Source organism: Amborella trichopoda, chromosome 10 (assembly GCF_054954075.1).
Source record: "Amborella trichopoda isolate Santa Cruz 75 chromosome 10, AtrichopodaSantaCruz75HAP2 v2.0, whole genome shotgun sequence".
Taxonomy (NCBI): domain Eukaryota; kingdom Viridiplantae; phylum Streptophyta; class Magnoliopsida; order Amborellales; family Amborellaceae; genus Amborella; species Amborella trichopoda.
Window position 1 is genome coordinate 36,459,320 of NC_142345.1, and position 9,002 is coordinate 36,468,321.

General features: G+C 34.3%; 1 non-coding gene across 1 annotated transcript; it reads left to right on the forward strand.

Moving 5' to 3' along the window:
- The first annotated feature begins 374 nt into the window (after positions 1-374).
- On the forward strand, positions 375-442 carry LOC148780196 (small nucleolar RNA SNORD36). The gene has a single exon (XR_016043475.1). It is a non-coding gene; the product is annotated as a small nucleolar RNA SNORD36 (small nucleolar RNA).
- The last annotated feature ends 8,560 nt before the right edge of the window (positions 443-9,002 follow it).

Below are 9,002 nucleotides of genomic sequence, written 5' to 3' on the forward strand. Positions count from 1 at the left end.
CGAACCATTCCATACTTAGAAACTATGTTTAAGTATGAATTTGTGTGATATTGCTATTGTAGAACCGCTCCATATTTAGAAACAAAATCAATGGAGTAGTTCGATATTGGTAATGTAGAACCGCTCCATATATAAAAAAATTTCTAAGTATAGAGCTGTTTGATATTGCTAGTAGAACTGCTCCATAGAAATGGAGGTTCGATTTTAGTGGTTTCTTACTACAGAGATGATGAAAATTGAATAACTAAAAAATATAGACGGTTCAATATTGCTAACATCAAAATGGGAGCAAAAATTAACTAAATTATTTAGCAATTTGCTATAAAAACATATTGCTTGTCTGTTTGTATTCAGCATTAGTATTCTTTCTTTTCGAGTAGATGTTGATGCATATTGTTAATCATGAGGTTACAAAATTAGAGCTTTTTAAAACTAATGCTCATTTTGTTATTGTTTCATACATTGTGAGAAGAAGAAAAAAAAAATCCAATCTACAAAGGGATTTTTTGGTTTAATTTTTTTTTTCTAGAATAATCTCAAACTACCATGTTAATTGATTTTTTTGGATCGATAGTATTTTCCTCTGTTTTTATTTTGCTATTTTTTTTGTATAAGTATCGTATTAGAAAAAAGTTTATATAAAGTTGCAACCTTAAAATGTAGAACTAAAGATGCACCTAAAAAATCCACCGGAAAATGTTGTTTTAATTTTGAAAAAACCTCTACTAAATCATCTCGGCATCGATATATATATATATATATATATATATATATATATATATATATATATATATATATATATATATATATATATATATATATATATATATATATATACATATATATATATGTATATATATATATATATATATATATATATATATATATGTATGTATATATATATATATATGTATATATGTATATATATATATATATGTATGTATATATATATATATATGTATATATGTATATATATATATATATGTATATATATATATATATATATATATATATGTATTTATTTATTTATTTATTTATTTATTTATAGAAAGAGAATTTGAGTCTCAAAAATAGTACAACTTGCAACACATTATCTAGACCGTCCATTTTCAAGATTTTCATATGTTTATAGATCTACTTGATTTTAACCATTTTTGGAGATTAAAATTTTATAATTACTTATGGAAATAGATTTTCAGATAATCTTAAGAATTTTTTAAACCAAAATTACATTTTATGATAAAATTTGGAGGTACGTCTTAATTGGATTGTTTATGGTTTCAACTTTATAGAAGCCACACCCATCATGTTATCATAATTGATAGGTTATATTTGTGCCTTTTTTTTTCCTTAAAAACAGCCACTTTTTGTTAAGGGCAAGCTTTCTGTGCTTCCTTTACAGCATAGAAGTTCTATCATCCCCTTATCCAACCGTCCATTCTGAATAGAGGGTTAAGATTGCCCCAATCACAATCTCCTGTCTCTACACTATTTTATTTTTAATTTTTAATTTTTATAAACTATTTTGACTCCAAATTTTTTACATCTATTCCTCTATTAAACTCGCACTAGCAAAAAATATATAAAAAAATATTTACAATAAAATAATATGACCAAAATACCCCTGAAAGCTTCAAGGGGTATTTTGGTTATTATATTTTATCGAAAAGTTATTTTTAATATTTTTTATAGGTGCACCCCATTGAGAAGATGTTACGTACTAAACTTCATGTTTATACAATTTGTATAAAAAAAGAACTAAAAATAATATACTTTGAGACGTTGGATCTATGATCAAACGGTGAGTGGCTCTCTTGATCAAAATTGGACGGCTGGATGGTAGGAGGAGGATAGAACTTCTATGCTGTACGAGAAGTATAGAAACCTTTCCCTTTTGTTAAACCCCAAACCTACAAAGTCTTTTTTTTTTTTTTTTGGTGCAAGTGGCTGAGATCCAAGCTTATATTTATGCCTTGGACATATGTTGTACTGATATTTTATAAGAAATGTATTATATAGGTTGTAGCAAGAAAACCTTACTCAAAATATGCATTTTTCTCATCAGATGAATGAAATATATGGTGAATGGTTATGATAGACATTTTTCAGCTTTCCCAATGCCAAACAAGTGAAAATACTAGCACCATAGTTTGATAAACAAGGTTCCCAGCTTTCACCTTCTTCCCATAGCCCAGAAAAGTTAGCAGTAGGGATTTTCCTAGAGAAACTATAAAGAATGTTATCAAATGGCGCCTAAATGATGTAAGGATAAAAGAAGTTTCAATCTTTTTATCCCATGCACCATATACCATTTTTTCAAAATAATATTTGTCATTTAATAATATAAATCAGTGTGCATCTAAGTTTTTACCAAGCAAAATTATCCTTAAAACATAAGGGAGCAGATAATTGATGAAATTATCTCGCCAATACAAATGCACAAGTACTATGAGAGCTAGAGTTGTTGGAAATTAGGTTGGTTGAACAAGGGCAAAAAATAGTATGATTTCAAAAAATCAAAGTTCGATTCCTTTTTGTTTTTGGGCACGCAAGAGTAATATCTCAAGACGATATTTGCCCCCTTCAATACTATAAAAGATGTGTATAAGACGGGTAATTCGTTATCAGGATACAGAAAAATAGAGATATCTTTTTTTATGTTCCAAAGCTCTACACTTGAGCATAAAAATCTATTGTGGACACCTAAGTCTTATGAAGATTTAGAGAGAGAGAGAGAAATGGGTAGAAAGAGATATGAGAACTATATTTTGCTCCTTGGATAATCACAAAGATATGTGTACGAGAGAAAAGCAAACTCTATCTCGTAAGTGAAAAAGACCCCATATTATAGAGCTACAAGGAGGTTGTACACTTATTATAATTGTGGTTACATGCACCACCAACCAAAGTTGTTAGATTCACTACGAAGCGTGCTTTAGTTTGGTCTAAAAAAATAAAGCAATTCGGTACTTGGGCTAATTAGGGAGAAGACTTCGATTCTTTTTAATTTTAAAATAAATAAAAATATAATTTTTATTTAAAAAATAAGAATTAATAATATATAAATCCATTACTATATTTGATAATAAATAAAATAAGTGAAATATTATGTTAAGGGAAAAGTTTATATAGAGCTAGGGCTCTAAACAATCAAATTTGAGCCTACCTCAAAATTTTCACTAGAAAAGGTTGTTTTGATGCTCAAATGTCTTCAAATCGATCATTCTCGACATCAAGATGCATGGACATGAGAAAAAAATGGATTTCAAGTTTTGGAAATTGTGTATTTTGTAATGCATCTTTGGACCGTCAATTTTCAATATTTTCAAGTTTTCATAGATCTCTTGATCTGCACTATTTTTTAAGCTTTAAACTTTATAAATAAATATGAAAATATATTTTAAGTCTATCACAATGATTTTTAGTATTGAAACCATATTTCTCGGTACTATTTGAAGGTAGGCTCGAATTTGATTGTTTAGAGCCTAGGCTCTATACAAACCGCACCCTTATGTTAATCCTATTAATTTTGAAGCCTTGGAGTTAGAAGCGAAATGTATTTTAATAGTTCTTTTAAATTTAAAAAATATGAATAAATTACAAAAAGCCCAATGACTCAACCTTATTTACGTTCTCCCTCCACGTACTTTTTTTTATCATAACTTTTATAGCAAAGACCCCCAAGTCAAAAAGTCATAGTTTGGAGGACGAAAATATTTTTGTCCGCACATGAAACCATCACATTCTTATAGACGCTCACTCATCAAAGACAATTCAACACTTTATGGTGGCGATCCGGCACTTTATGGTGGTGGTCCGATATTGAATTGTGGCGGTTCTGCAACTCATTGTGGCAAGAAGGCACCTTTTGAAAGAATGGTTCGGTACGTAGACCAAGCGGTCTGACCTACCATAACTGTGGTTCGGCATAAAGACCAAACAGTTCGACAATAGTAACCCTCGGTTCAACAAGGATATTTTTATCTTCCAAATTATGATTTTTTTACTTGAAGAGTCTCTTTTATATAAATTAGTCTTGAGGTAAAAATTGCCTCAAAATAAAATGAGCGGAGGTAGAACGTAAACAAAGATGATTCATGGGTTTCTTTTTTTTTTTTTTGTAATTTTTTTTAAAAAAAAATACCAGTATCTTTTATACTTGGACTTTTTGACCCTGTGAAAGTGGATAGGGTTGTATTGCCTTTTCGTACTTCTCTTTAAATGTGCAAAGTTGGTAAAGTGGTATTTTGGGTTTTATGGCCTTTTTGTACTCCTATTTATACGTTTCAAAATAGGTAAGGTGGTACTTCTTTCTATACGTGGCTTTCATAGTTATCACACACTTCACACTTTTTGCTTATGTAAACTTGAAGACACATAAGAGTAATTTTAATGTGCTCTTCTTTATTCATTCGCTTTTGCTTATGCAAACTTCAAGACACATGAGCGTAATTTTAATTTACTCTTCCCTATTCGATCCCCGAGCACGTAATGGGCCAAGGGACGCCTCATGCAATGAGAGAGTGCAAAGTGCACGAGCCTTCGTCCTTGAGGCAAGCTTTTGTGTAGTCCCTCCATGCGCCATCTCTTCTTCTACTTTGTAAGGCATGTGAATGTCTACTTTTAAATACTGTACAATTAACTCTCGTCTTTTCAATGTGGGACGAAAAACTATAGTTTTTTTTCTAGACAAAAACTCATGTTATATTTAAATATACACAAGTATTTTTTAAAATAAAAAATAATCTATATGAGAGAGAGAGGGAGTTTTACACAAAACACTTTAAGGATATTATAATGCTTTTGTAGACAAGATTGGAGGACATAAGACGTTATTTATAGAAAGATAAAGTGCCTTGTCACTTTCACCTTGAGTGCTGAAAGTCAAGAATTGTGTGTCTCTTAAGATCTCAACTTTCAGTGTGGCACACAACTTACATCCACCAGTTATTCAATAACTCTTCGGGTTTTTAGAAAATAACCGCTACACCTTTTTATGTGTGACCCATAAGTCACTCGGTGCCTCTTGGACTCTGCCATCGTGTTTATATCATAGAGTTGCAAGTCACCAAAGTGCACCAATCCACTAGGGGACACACTTCACATGGGTCTTCAATGGCATGGTAGTATTCATTGGTGTGCACTGAACCATCGTGTTTTTATCATAGAGTTGCAAGTCACCAAAGTGCACCAATCCACTAGGGGACACACTTCACATGGGTCTTCAATGGCATGGTAGTATTCATTGGTGTGCACTGAACCATCGTGTTTATATCATAGAGTTGCAAGTCACCAAAGTGCACCAATCCACTAGGGGACACACTTCACATGGGTCTTCAATGGCATGGTAGTATTCATTGGTGTGCACTGAACCATCGTGTTTTTATCATAGAGTTGCAAGTCACCAAAGTGCACCAATCCACTAGGGGACACACTTCACATGGGTCTTCAATGGCATGGTAGTATTCATTGGTGTGCACTGAACCATCGTGTTTATATCATAGAGTTGCAAGTCACCAAAGTGCACCAATCCACTAGGGGACACACTTCACATGGGTCTTCAATGGCATGGTAGTATTCATTGGTGTGCACTGAACCATCGTGTTTTTATCATAGAGTTGCAAGTCACCAAAGTGCACCAATCCACTAGGGGACACACTTCACATGGGTCTTCAATGGCATGGTAGTATTCATTGGTGTGCACTGAACCATCGTGTTTATATCATAGAGTTGCAAGTCACCAAAGTGCACCAATCCACTAGGGGACACACTTCACATGGGTCTTCAATGGCATGGTAGTATTCATTGGTGTGCACTGAACCACTGGAGCCAATTTATTGGAACGCCCTTTAGACACCAATCTACTAGAGGGTCTCAATCTACCGAAGCCATTGTGTAGTGTGGTAAAAGGAAAGACAAGCCACAAAGATCCGCACGTGTGGACATCCTTAAGGCAACAATCCAATGGGGGGTCTCAATCTAAAGGAGGCATTGTGTGGCGTGGTAAAAATAAGTATTGGTTAAACCCGTATATGTCGTTGGGTGAGGGGCGTCTCATACATCAAGTGCAAAGTGTATCATCAAGTGCCCTTGCACCTTTGTACATGCCTGATGACATTCGCAAACTTCATATGCTCCGTATAGGCTTTCTCTCTTTTGAAATCTTCAAACACAAGCGCACAACATTTTTTTATTTCCAGCAAGCGAGCCATATGTATCAAACGTTATAGATCTGTATATTTCCATTTGAGGGTACACAGGTATGTACCCATCTTTGCAAGAGAGAGAAGGTGGCAATGGGTCGATTGACGGGATCCATGTCGGCTAGACCCCTATATTGGGGTCTGACAATTAAATAGTTTAGAAATTATATATATATATATATATATAAAAGCAATGACTTTATGCAACAGTTGTATCATAGTATGATGCATCCATATTTTTAGAAAATCATGTTTTTGGCATTTGTATAACTCCAAATTTTGCACACCCATTCTCTTCATCATCATAATCAATCTTATGGGGAAAAAAAAAATCAATTTGCACCCTAGATATTGCCAAAATTAGTACCTTCCAACAGTGAATATCGACCGTCCATTAGGTGAATTTCAAGATATAGGTCTTGACAACTTCAAAATCACTTTTTTCTTTGTTAACATTGTTAATCTAATGATGATAACACTATATAAAAATTTTAGGAATAAAAAAATTCCTTTTGAGGCCTATATCTAACCTTCTCGCTAAAATGGACGGCTTATATTAATTGGGTTAGAAAAATATTTTTTAAGAAGTTTTTTTCTAAATTTTTTTTATTATTCTTTAGAATGAAAAGACTATACATCTAAAAAATTGTTTCAAACAAATATATCTAATATGGTTTTTTAATGTCGTTGCATTATATTATGATACATTCGTTGCATGAAATCATTGCTATATATATATTATTATTATTATTATTTTAGGGCAAGAGCCCTACCCTTCGAAGGAATTGAGGTTAGGAAGTAGCCTTACAAATCGTCAAGTGCTAACCAATCATGCCCGGGCTCTTTTCCTTAAAGAATGTTTTTTAAAAAAACTTTAATACATATATTTTTATGCATTTCATACCGGGTCACTAGTCCCGATAGGGTCCAAGCTAGATTGGGACCCAAATTCAACCCACCGGATCCAACACATGGACTTGAACCCGGTTTGGGTTGACCCATCCAGTTGGCAGGTTGACCAAAAACCTCATTGCCACCCCGAGAGAGAAAAATAAGAAAAATAAAAGAGAAGATAGGGAGGTCAATTCCACTCAAAGATGCTACAAGAAATTTATATATTCCTCCTCTCAGAGATCGGTACATAACTACATATCAGAAAACCTGAAGTGATATAATGGAGTAAATCCTCCACCAGCAACATCGTCAATTTCTTCATGTGACAAAATGAACATTTTTACACTATTGTACTCGGCTTTCAGTTCTAATTTTTACACTACTGTACTCTCCTTTCAGTTCTAATTTATATATTCCTCCTCTCAAAGATTGGTACATAACTCCATATCGGAAAACCTGTAGTGATATAATGGAGTAAATCCTCCACCAACAACATCATCAATTTCTTCATGTGGCAAAATGATCATTTTTACATTATTATACTCTGCTTTCAGTTCTTCTTTGAGTAATCATAACTAGTATGCTTACAAAGATCAATGCAGATCAGCTCCACCAAAATGGACAATAGTGGAGCATGTCGGCAATGACGGCCCTGATCGGCTGCTACTGTTGATGCCCCAACAGCAGATCCTAAGATGACCATGGCACATCATTAGGTGACTGTAGGTGGTAAAAGAGGAGCATACATGGAGTAATTTGGAGGCACCAGGTCAGCGAAGAAGCCACCATAATGACGGCGATGGCGATGAAAATTTTAGGCAGATATTGAGCACTGGCCAAGGTGACATGCCAGCGAAGATTGACAAGCTCAGCGTGCATCTCGGATCTGATCATTGAGCTAGAGGTCAAAGCTGTAGCAGCCTTAGGCACAATTTCTTATTCTTTCATGTGCCTGGAATATGAGGGTGCTCATTACAGCAGCCTTTTCCTCGAACCCTTTGATAGAGGAGTTTTACAACATTGCTTTCGCGGGTGAAGGCTGGTGCATTCTTTTTGCAATAGACAAGATGATTGTTCCTGTCTCTCATGCACATTCCAGAATTGCGCTCAAAGGATGGGGCACAATCCACAAAGATAACTAACCTTTTTAAAGGTGATTTTCGACCTCCAAGCACAATCCACCATGCCCCTATTTTCCGATTCCGCCTATACCTGATTGCTGGTTCTTTTCCAAAATGAATTATGTAAGCCCAGGTAGTTTACATAATTTAACCACTCCATAACTATAAAGAGCAGTATCTACATTCACAAGCCTTTCAACCTTTAACTAAGCAGTGTGCTACTGAGGTCAAGATCCTAAAACTCATAGAGAGCTTGTGAGACATGGGTCTACAGTACATGAAATCAAAGCAACTCAGAACTACAAAAGCAATCAAATAAATGGATAAACAAACATATAGACAGAAATGGGAGATAAGAAGAAACTGTGATTGATAGTTGGGGGTGTGATTGAAGGGTTGAGATGTTGAGAATTGTGCCACTAGTATCCCACACTCTCCCACCAAACCCAAAAAGTAACCATGGATGGTCAATGAAAAGCATCCCAACTGCTAGGGACCAAGCAAAGGCAAAGGCAAACCATGAGAAGGCTATGCGGTATGCAAGGTTAGGGCTAGATAAAAAGGCAATGGTAGGAAGAAGCAGGTGTTTTGGCCATTTACTTCTAAATGGAAGGGAGAGCAGATGAGTAAAGAAGAGGGGAAGTACTTTTATAGGCACAGTGTGGTGCATTCCAGTTCATACTTACTATATTGAGGTTGGTCGCACGTTTAGTACATTTATCTCTGGCATACAAATGTTGAAACTAATCTTATCTTTTTTCTGCCTTTCTAAAAATAACCATCG